The following is a 12,911-nucleotide window of genomic DNA, read 5'->3' on the forward strand; positions in this document are numbered from 1 at the left end:
GCATAGGTAAAACACCTTTCTATTTTGTATAACCTTTTTTATTGGTTTGATGAAACAGATGGTTTGTAATGAAAATCGAAAAGGGTAATCAAAAAGTAAATTGCAGATTGTTGTTTTGTATAGGAAATTGAGAAGGCTTATAAATTATGTATATTTGTTTTTTTTTTTTTTAATTTTTTTTATGTTTGTTTTAATTTCTTAATTATCTAATATGCAAGCAAGGTGCAATTATAGTTTGTAATGGAGACCAAAAGTTTGCTCCAAAAACTATATATATATATATATATATATATATATATATATATATATATATATATATATATATATATATATATATATATATATATATATATATATATATCATGTATGTCCCAAATTGATTATTTTAATTAGTAGATATCCCAAATTGATTGTAATCAAATTCCTTTTATCACTTCCAAATGTGATCTATTTTTGATAAATTAGTAATCATGTATTTCTTTATGTCATGGGCGCAACTTTAATATGTGATCTTTAAATTTTGTATGTTAATTGCTTATTAAAAGTCCTTAACAATAGTTTTGCTTTTATAAGAACCTTTTGAGGTTGAGAAATAAGAACCTTATTCGTTTATTATTGCATTGCTAGAAGTGGTTAGAATTTAAAAGAATGACAATAATTAATATGATTTTTATGATCTGTAAAAAAAACGAATATTTTTAACTTTATATTTTTCTCTTGTTTGATTTTGTAAAATAAATGAACAATTAAATTTACAACAAATTTGTTTTCGTTTTTTCTTTCTCCCAATGTGGATGTAATGTTTTTATTGAATCTTTGTTGTCTTTGTTCTTCACGTCTTTCTTTTAACTACAAATTTGTTCTTTACATCTTTTTCTGTAGGTGTTGACAGCGGAAAAGACAGTCCAATACCATAACTGCGATAACTTTTAATGAAATCGATAAGGCTCCTTTGTTAATTAGAAGACAAGTTGCATTCCTACAATAGAAATGGTATTTAGGCTTTGGGTTTATGTATGATCTTTATGTTTTAATAAACCTTAAAATGATCATTTTTTAATTTTGAATGCAAATTTGCAATTTTGGAATGAGGTGTATGGGAATGGTTTCACTATTGGAATGAAATTGCAAGTTTGAATGAATAGTAATGAAGATTAGGATTGCATCATGAACATATTCTTTCATAATGAATCAGTCTATTCTTTCATCTATTCTTTTAGAATGCATCAACATATTCTTTCAGATTGCATCATCAACATATTCTTTTAAGAATGGACCAACTTGTAATACTTTTTACAATATTGTTCAAGAATGTTGTTATTAGTGTTTTACTTAGTTTCAATGTTTTTATTTGATTTTTAATAATTCTCAATTTTATTCCTTTAAGAATAAATGCAATTGTTAACAATTATTACTCGTATTCTTTCAGAATGAATGTAATTTATGTTCATATTTATATTATTTAAGAATGAATATAACTACTGATTCTAAAATATTAAAATTCGTTTCATATAAAATATGTATTCATTAAAAATAATAAATTTTGATAATGTATGTTTATAGTATTCTGTCAGAACATTTTCATATAACATCATTCTAACAGAATAACATTCTGATATAATAAATTCGATTATGCTTACAATTTTTGAAATTGAATTAATTTAAAAAAATTAAAATTTTAAAGTTAAGAGAATTAATTATTTCCTAAAATCTGCAATTTCTATTTTTAAATTTATGTTAATTGACTAAAATACCCTTACAATGAAATTAGATGGTATTTTCAATCATTTTTAATTCAATAATATTTATTAATCATTTTCTTAAAATAACTAAAATGATTGGTTCACAATGATCCTTATATCCACACAATAATTAGTTATAACACAATTACCTAATATATATATATATATATATATATATATATATATATATATATATATATATATATATATAATGATATCTAAAAAAATAGTTGAATTAGCTTAAAATAATAAAATAAATGGATTTTCATATATTTTGGATGAAATGGATGGAAATGAAAAGACAAAATTTATATAACAATAATGTGACAAATAAGTTTGAAATGATAAGAATTAATCTCTATCGATCTTTATTACTTATTTTTGTATTTAATTGTATATTTTAAATACAAATATAGTAAAAGTTCAATAGATAACAATTATATATTAATTAATAACAAAAGGAATGGTTGTATATTTTTACAATAGACGCACATGCATCAGATTATAACAAAATTTAATTTTTTTTCTTTTAGTTTAACTTTTATTTTAGGCTATGTTTTTTTGTTGAAAAAACTTGAATATACCATTGTTCATGATTTTCCGTTATCTTTCCATAGTGATCCATATTAATATAAAAAAGTTAATTTTTTTTTTCAAAATGACCCACTTTATTTCTTTGTTTTTTAAAAGTTAATGACTACTCCCTCCATCCCAAAATTATAGTTCATCTTTCTTTTTTGGGTTGTCCCAAAATAATAATACACTTCTAAAAATAAATAACATTTTTACCAAAATACCCCCTTATGATTACTTAACCAACTAAGCATTTAATTGAACATTAAATACAAAGTAAGGACAAAACTGTCATTTTATTAAATAAAGTTAGTGGCAATTAATGATTTTCTTAATATGTGTGTTTTTTGTCTGTAAACAATAATATTGGGACGGATGGAGTATTTTTTATCCAAAAATTTCAATAAATATATCAAAATTCATATTTTTGGTACTCTTTAAACATATATTCATACTGAGGTTAAAAATAATAATAATAAATAAATAAATAAATCAGTTCAGATTCACAGTGTGAATAAAAAGTTTATTTTTTATATATAAAAAATAATCAAAATTTCAGTTTAGATTCACATTGTGAAGCAATTCACAATGTAAATAAATTCATTTGTTGATTTTACACAACTAATTTATAAGTAATCAAAACGTTAAAATATTATAAAATTACATGAAAATATATTTCGATTCATACATAAATTTCACTAAATTATTTTGTGAATGATCAAAGAGTTGAAATAGTAAATGAGATTCACATTATGAATGTTAATATTGAAATATTTGCAGTTCAGATTCACATTGTGAATCTGAATTGATCAATGTTTTTTTAATTGATGTTGATGTCTATTAATTAAGATTTTTGATATAATTAGTTTTTTTTAGATAAAATAAACTTAAATATTGAAAAAAAAACAGCAAAATGAAGTGGCTTTTTGTCGAAAAAAAAGTTTGTTTTTTATATATCAAAATAGACCTCTATTGAAAGATGATGAAAAATCGTGAACGATATATTCAGTTTTTTTTTTTCGATAAAAAACATGGCCTAAAAAATTTAAACTGAAAAAAATGTGTGTTTTTTGATAAAAAGATGATTTTTTTTTAATAATGCGGTGTATGTGTCTCCAATGTACAAGTATACATTCATTTCGTTGGCCGTTGATCATTATGATTTCTTACGCTCACGATTGATTTTTTGGTAATTTGTTAATAATGGTTTTCTATTGAATCTCATCCTCCTAATATATATAAACATAATCGTTTAAAAGCTTTACCTTATTGTATTTTATTTTGTTGTGTTCCAAAATAATTCGATCAATTCTTTTTCGTAAGATTACTTTAGTAACTTCTCAGACTTTATTTATTTATTTAACCTTTTCATTTTTAGCTAAGATATTTAATGTTATTTAGACGACTGGGTGTGGGCAACGAGGTTATGATGCCACATATTGCTACTCCACATTTTAATATATTATAACATGAAATAGGGATGGTGTTCTCATGTTATAAAATGGTGTTAATATGAGAGAGAAAGAGAGAAAAAGAGAAAGCAATGATTTGATTGGGTGTTGCCTCTCATGCTTGTTACCACATTTCATAACGCCACATCTCATAACTAGAGGCGAGGGCGGTATTCCAGTCGTGGTAACGGCGTTAAGGAGCCTCCACGTAGGCAAAAACGCCTCCCCACGGGCCCGTACCGTGTAATCTTATTCGATCTTTTAACACATGAAGTAACAATACAGTTACATAACAAATAGGCTTATAGTTTAATGATATCATAATTTTGAAAAGGTACATGGTTCTTCTAAAAAAGTTAAGGTTTAAATGTTGTTGGAGGCATTGGTGTAGTTTAGGACTTAGGTTAGATTAAGAGCCATTAAAAAATACAATTATACAAATGATTCAATTAGTAAATTGGTTCAATTGTCACATTGTATGTTGTTAAATATATATATATATATATATATATATATATATATATATATATATATATATATATATGGTGATATTAAATACCAAAAGTACACAGATATTTTTGTGCTTGCATCTGTAGTAGATATCAATATTATTGATTTGTATGTCTACTATAAGATATCTTTATATTATTATCACTAGGTGTAAAACCCATGTATTACACGGGTTTAGGGAAATATCTTTGTAACATATTGGTTATGAATGCAACTTCCATTCCTTTTAACTTTAATAGGAACCATGACCAAGATGTAACATTTTGTGTCGTACCCAAACCACACACTAGCAACAAGGTCTAATAGTTTCTGTCATTGGCAACCGCTATGAATATTTTGCATAAGTAGTTCCATTTAGAAAGATACTACCGTCTACCTATGAAGATCATTGATATCATGCAAATAAAAAAAATTATAAATCTTCAAATTATTACACTAATCAATGATAACAAAGGGGCAACGCACGCATGTATAAGATCGAGTCAGAAGCCGGTTCGGCGACTAGTCAGGGGTCCGGGGCAACGCCCCCGGGTCCGGGGTTTCCAAAGGGGCAGCGCCCCTTTGGCGGGGTCTAGGAGCAGCGCCCCTAGCGGGGTCCAAGGGGCAGAGCCCCTGGCTGGGGTGATTATGGTAAAACTAACGAAACTTGTTAGTTTTTGGTAACCCTTATCCGGATTAATATTACTTGCTTCCTAAGCAAGTAATGACGGCCCAACCCTAATGAAACCCTAATCGTGTTTAGAATATAAACAACTATTCCTTTCCAGAAGACGGACGTTTTTAGCTCTCGTTTTTCATCACACATTCATAGAACCTTTTAGCATAATAGCTTACGTTTTATGTGCCTAGAAACGTAGGTGTCCGCTTGGATTATCCTAGGCTGAATTTCTTATAACCCAGGCATAGGGTAGAAATATCAGTTCGGAAAGTGATATCACGATCCAAGCTGGTATCCAGATCTCCACCGCAAACCCTAATTTTCCCAACATTCAAATTATTACACCAATCAATGATAACAATATTAATGTAATTGTAACAAACAAACGAGTAATGTATTACAAAAAGTATCTTACAACACATCTCAAAACGAGAAAACAAAACGCAAAAACATTTGTTCACATTTTTCTTGATATGGGTAAAAAGTTTAGGGGTTGGTAATTTTATGATATTAAAAAGAGAGGTTCATTCGAAAGTTCATATGATTAAATTATTTTTTAAGATGAATAGGCTATTACGAATTTGTAGTTGTAATAAAAGAAATAATGGAAACAAAGGTTGTATTTGTTTATTTGTGAAACATTTTAGTATGTGTGTCTCAAATGTTTAGTCCAGAGTATATGATGTTAGGGGGTGTTTGGATAGGAAAAAAATAGGTGCTTATTGATTATTCCCACAATAAGCTAATTTGAATGTTTGGATAAAATCCAACTTATTAAGCTAAATAAGCTAATTTTAATAAGCATCCCTCCCCATGCTTATTGCTTATTGCTTATTCCCACCACAAATAAGCTATAAACAATAAGTTAAAAAACTAATCCAAACACACCCTTAGTCTTGATTGTACCTATAGCTGACACATCAAATTCGAGACTTGCTTTACCTCATATCTCACACAATTTTATGTGTGCCCGGAACATGCATAAGTACTCCAGAATGCATGCTCTTCGGACAAATTAGTTATTTTTCAAAAACGGGAAAATATTGTTATCTTTGTTAATTAACTTAGTAATTAGGATTAGTTTAATCAATATCCCTTATTTAATTGCTAAAAATATTAATTATCTGAATATGTTTTATAAATATTACATTTTCAAATGAATAACTTTTATATATATATATATATATATATATATATATATATATATATATATATATATATATATATATATATATATAAAACTTTTCAAGCCTGAATAATAGTTATATTATTTTTTTTATTATCTACTACTACATGTTTTCTCCATGTGTAAGAAAGACATTTTTTAAAGGTCATGATCTGAAGGTCTGTAATATTAGAATATGATAACATGTACCATATAATCACACAAATTTCAGCATAAGGGGATTTTAGTCAATTAACATATATTAAAAAAGTAAATTTTCGGATTTTTAGGGATAATTAATTCCTTTATTTTTAAAATTTTGAATATTTTAAATTAATTCAAATTTAAAAATCCAATTTTATTCTGTCAGAATGATAGAACGCCAACCATAAACTAGTAAATATATTTTTCGATTTTTATTCTGTCATAATGACAGAATGATAACCATAAAGTAGTAAATACATTCTGAAAGAATACACAAAATCGATTCTTGAACTAATAATATACCAAATAATTACATTGTATGATTGTAATTCATTGAATAATAACAACATTCTAAAAGAATAACAAGTGTAATTCTTAAAAAATAATAACATTCTTAAACAACGAGTGTGATCATTCTTTAATTCATTTTTTAAGCCTTTCCCATCAGGTCTTCAAGCCATTCTTTAAGCAATTTCAATCACAAATTCATTGTCAAGTATTTTGTAGTGATACACTTGTAACAACTCCACATTAAACATATAAATAATTAACTACAATTCTATCAAAATACATCAATAATATTCTTACAGAATAAACTATTCTTGCAGAATGGTTTTGAATATTCTTAAAGAATTTGTATTATCAAGAATATACCCAACGAACAAAACATTTGAAATATAAATGCATGAAAAGATCATGTTAACACAAAAGGTGACTAAGAAAAAAAACAATTATAATATATAAACCATCTTCATAAGGGAACAATAAGTAGAAAGAAGACCCTCCAAGGGCAAAAAGGTCCAAATAGATAGTATCTATCCCACCAGGTGTAAAAAACCACCTTTGTTTGCACCTGCAAGTTGTGTTAAGAGCGTATCTAAGTTAGAACAGAGTGTTAAGAAACAACTCACGAGTCTTTATAGTAATTAGTGATGCTAAGAAACTCATCAGTACTTATGTGTGTGTCTGTGATCACCCACTGCTCAAGGGCAAACGGTTCAAGCTAGGCCAAGTAATTCATACATTCAAGTGTTATTGTTCAATGGAGATATGTTTACTTCAGAAGAAATTATTGTTCAATAGAGATCTCTTCACAACAGAAGCAATCATAAAGTATCTTCAAAACTACTGTTTTAATTAAATGTTTGCACAATATGGAAGTTAAATAAAGAAATAGAATAACAGATCCAGAGGTAGTGTGTGTGTGTGTGTGAGGGGTCTTACACGGGCGATGACGTCGGCATCGACAATTGGAAATCCATTAGCTTTGAAGAGGTTCGCAATTCCTGGAGCTTAGACAATCCATCTAAAGTGACAAAGAGGAAAAGATAATAGTTGTGTGTATGAAAAACGAAAGAGATATACCTGAAGAGACTGAAGGCTAGAGAACTTGAAATCGAGTTTTTCGCCTGATTTAAAATCAACAGACGATGCTAAAGAGGAATTCTGCTTGTGAAACCTGTTCATCATCTTCTGCTTCATCATCTCCTTCATTCTGATTAGCGGCCAATCTTGGCATTGATGGAGATGCATGATTCTCATTAGCAACCAATCTTCAGAATCGTTTGAACTTAGAATCTTCAGAATCAGATGGTGATTTTAGGGGTTATTGCGGCTGTGGTGGTCGTGGTGTCCAATGACTTTCGTGATTTAGGGTTAGGTTGTGACGAAGTGGAGCAGAAGAAGAAGCCAACCGGGAGACAAGATAACTTATAAGAGGGAGAGATTGAGGACTTGGAGGACTTTCGTGATTTAGGGTTTGATTATTGATGATCGATTGTAGAAGAAGCAGAATCGGTGGATCAGAAACGAAAGTGAGTTTTATTTAGGGCTAATGTTTTAAATTTATCTTTGTTTCATCAGGAATATTAATTATCTACCATAATTAACTATGCAAAGATTACAATAATAACCTTAAATGATTTATTTAATAATTTATTTTTTCTTAAATTCCTATTGGTGCATTCATACACACAATCCTTGCTAGAAACATTTGAACTTAGCGTTCTCTCTCTCTCTCTCTCTCTCTCTCTATATATATATATATATATATATATATATATATATATATATATATATATATATATATATATAATTTTTCAAGGCTGAATAATAGTTATATTATTTTTTATTTATCTACTACTACATGTTTTCTCCATGCATAAGAAAGACATTTTTCATAGAGTTTAATCAACAAATCTAATTTTAATTATATTTTTAAAAATATTATGTTTAATTTAAGCTTAATTGTGATTTTCTATCATAGTTACAGTGGGTAATGTTCAATATGAATACGAATATATCTTTGACATTGTCTTATTTTCTTTCTATATTATAATATAGATTAGTATCAATCTGCCGTACATATTTTCCGCTTTAAAATTCAATTTTCTTTATCTACCTAATATATAAGAATAAAAATGATTTTGTCATATGTCATTTTCTCCTTCATTTTGATACTTGTCATTTGTAGATTTTTTTTGAATTATTTAATATCCACTTGTCATTTTTAAAGTTTTTTTTATTCAAATTTCACCTATTAAATGTCACATCATGTTTATTAATTAGTTTATAACCCATGAAACCGACGGTTATAAAATTAATTAAATTTTTATATTAAAAAATCAAAATTACTAATCAATTATTTTAAATATTACTTAAGAGATATTTTTTTAGTTATATAGAATTATAACTGTTGATTTAAATAAATATGTGAATTTATATCACCTTATAATCTGTATTGATTTTGGTTTTTTTTTAATTTAATGTTATTAATTTAATATAATTAGAATGAAAAATTTTTAAATTTGAAATTTAAAATGGAGAATCAATTATTAATTTAATGTAATTAGAGTGGAAAATTTAAAATTTGAAATTGATAATTAATAATTTGACAAATGACATGATATATTACTCATAGTTATTAATGAAAAGTTTTAATAGTATGACATGATTTCGGTCTCAAAATCTGTTTTTATTTATATTGTTATAAAATATGGTTTTTTGTATCATTATAAAGTACGTTCCGCATATATCGCATTGTTGAAACATAAAGTTTTATGGGCGAATCCATAATAATCTAATAAATTGTAGACAAAATTACATAAATGGCCGTGCTTCACAAAATGTACTTAGTTTGGTCCTTATGAGGAATTTATTGCAAAGATGGTCCCTAAATTTGAAATTCGTTGCAAAAAGAATTAAAACTGAACCGAATGAGAAAAAAGAACAAGAAGACTATGAGACTGGATTAGTCTAAATTGAGACCAAATGAAAAAAAGCAGTCAAAAAGAAAAAACAAACACCGAAAAAGACTTACACATACCAGCCCTAAAATGACCGAACCATATCAAGACTCGGTTCAAAAGCAATATAGTCATATTGTAGTTGTTTTTTTATCAAAACACACAATACATTTAGACTCGTGATGTTATATTATTGCTTACGAAATCTAATTTGTTGGTTATTGTTTACTTTTTTTTATTTCCATTAGATAAAACTAGTAAGTTACTACCCCACAAGGGGACCGACTTTACGTAACTACAAAAATGTAGGGAGTAAACCTAAAAATATACAAAAGTTATGTGGCCAAGTGTGAAACCAAAAAATGTAGGGACAAAACAGGGCAATATATGAAAGTTATAGGGACAAAATTTACAAATATAAAAAACTATTGTGGCCAAAGATTGAAATCCAAAATCTCTTGGGGACCAATACTGTAAATATAAAAAAACTGTTGTAGCTAAAGTTTAAAACCCACAAAGTAAGAGACTAAATCTGCCAAAATCTCAAATGTTTGTGGCCAAAATCTCAAAAGCAAAACTCACCCACAAAGTAAATGACTACATTGCCAAAATCTCAAATGCAAAACTCTAGTGTTCGTTTTCACTTTCAAATTAGATATGTATAATAATTTATTACTTGAGAGAATATAATATTCTATCATCAAATATACGTAATAATACTAGTACTTTTATATCATATCATATTATTATCACTATTGTCCAAGAAAACATCTTCCATAACAAGAATATGTAAGATGAATTGATATAATACATGCCCACAAATGATAGCCTTGTTCTTGTTGCTTTGCGTGATTACATTTCTCATTTGCGTACGTAACTCATACATATGATATAATAATGCAACTGTTTAACAAATATTATCTCTTAAGACGATATGTTATAGAACTGTCCATTGTAATTGACACTGCAAAATTTGGAATTGTTTAAGCATGACTTTATGTTAGGAGATTAGGATTATGACAGCTTATTACTTAAAATTATCTTCTTTATATGGTTTTATAACCATTTAAAAAGACAACTATAGTTAATTAAGCTTATGGTTGATGTTACTATATGGTTTCTGTGGCTAAAAGTAGTTGCTAACAAGTCCATACACATTATTAATTGAAAGTGGTCCAAGCCACCAACATGTGGGTTGTGGTCACATAACATGTGTCTTTTGGCCAAATAAGTCATTTTCATTTCTATATATTCTTTGTGGCAAAATTTTAGGCAAAATAATTATATGTTCTACTCAAAAAGTTCATAAACATCTCAAATGATATTTGGAAATATCGTGTAATATGATAATTATAGAATATAAGATATTTTTATCAGTTTTTTTTTTATAAAGGAGAAAAGTACCTCCATTAAAATTTTACTAATAGAAAATACATATATATATATATATATATATATATATATATATATATATATATATATATATATATATATATATATATATATATATATAATTCCAGAAGAGACTTCACCATCTAATATGGAAAGATAAAGGACCTTTGGGATTAAGACTAGGCGCCAAACAACCTAAAATAAAATGGTAAAAGAAATAGGATAAATTTGTGCTACATATCAAGTTACTTGCATCACTCTAGTAAATAGTAACATATAAAATATACTATTATATTTTTTTTTATCTAAAACAATCAACTATTCAACTTATATTGTGTTATCGTCCGAGACATTTTGCAACCGAAACATATATGATATTTTTTGTTGACAATTTGACATCTCATCTCTGATGTATACGAATATGAAACTTTCTAGACTTCAAATTATATATATATTTTTATTTTAGTTTAGTTTATTTCATAGGAGGGACTTATCGAAACTCGAAGGTTCCAAGAAAGTTGTTTCTTTTATGTTGAAAAAGTAATTTTCCATTAACCTTCTAATTTGGTCAACGCCATCTCATCCCAAAAAAAATAGTAAAAGTAGTAGTTTATTACATTAAATGTTTAAAGAACGAAGAAATCGCATAGTTGTAAACAATTACTATAGGTTGTAGTTTATGGTAATGAAGCTTTCTTGCCGAAGAACATACTTTAAAAAAACTATTATTATATGGGATATAAGCACAATTTTAATCATTAAATTATAGGAAGTGATTTGTATAAAACAAGTTTTCTTCCTACACAACAATGTGTTTTAAAATGTTATATTATATAAATCTACAAAACATAAATTGTTAAGGTTTTCTTTACTTTGGAATTGAAATTTAGCCATTATCCATTAACTTCCTATATTTTTTTTCCTACAAAGGTATTTTGTATGAATTGGTAAAGCAGTGAAAGTATTAGCATCTTTTTGAAATCAATCATTTCATATTTCTGTTACAATTTGTCTTTATATTTAAGAAGATATAAATTACTCAAAACTAATAACAAAAGTTAGAATTATATGTATTAAAGTTTGTTATTTCTACTATGTAAAAACTACAATACCAAAAGATTTGTAGACTAACGATATATGAAAGGTGTCTTTTAACCATAGTTATGAGTCCAAGTCTTCTTGTGGATGAAATATATAGTTTAATAGTAAAATAAAATGTATGTGTGTTTGTTGCTCTAAAATAATAGTAATAAAAAATGTAATGTTAAATGAATATTACATATGATATGATAATATGGTACATTTAAATATGGTGGGTCCATTGATTTTGAAGTTTTTGTACAAAAAAGAAAAAATGACCCTAAATATAATTTTTATAATATAAGCAAAAAATTTAAGGGTGTAAGCTGTGACGAGGAAAAACTAAAAGTAAATTAAATTAATTAAAAAAAGACAAATATGAATTTATAAGAGTTTGGGGCTAAATGTGTAACTTATGGAGACTGATTTAGTAAAAAATGGAGGGTTGCATATATTATGAAGCATAGAGCATAAATGAGGGTTTTAAATGTAAGTTTGAGTAGAAAGTTATCTTTAGAGACTAGAATCTGGATGGTGTGTAAACCAGCAGAACTAGAATATACCTTAATAAAATTATTTATATATTAGCAAATTAGTTAGATAATATGACTAAAATTTGGTTTTATTTTTTTTGGAGTTATATCCTGTATTTAAGTTGTAATCCCAAGATTCCAATTACCTTACTAATTGATTATAATATTTTGAGTAAATTGCATTTGTGATCGTTAAAGTTAGCTGTTTTTTTTATCAAAAAATTTAATCTTGCAAATTTAGTCATTATTTAGGGTTTTTTTTATAATGTTTTTGTTTATATTCTGAGTTTTTTTTTTATCTCTATTATGAATGGCTAAACCCTGATACTAAAAATAATCATTTTATTTGGACCATAGA

Source organism: Lactuca serriola, chromosome 7 (assembly GCF_051521515.1).
Source record: "Lactuca serriola cultivar US96UC23 chromosome 7, Lser_US96UC23_V15, whole genome shotgun sequence".
In the NCBI taxonomy this organism is placed as follows: Eukaryota; Viridiplantae; Streptophyta; class Magnoliopsida; order Asterales; family Asteraceae; genus Lactuca; species Lactuca serriola.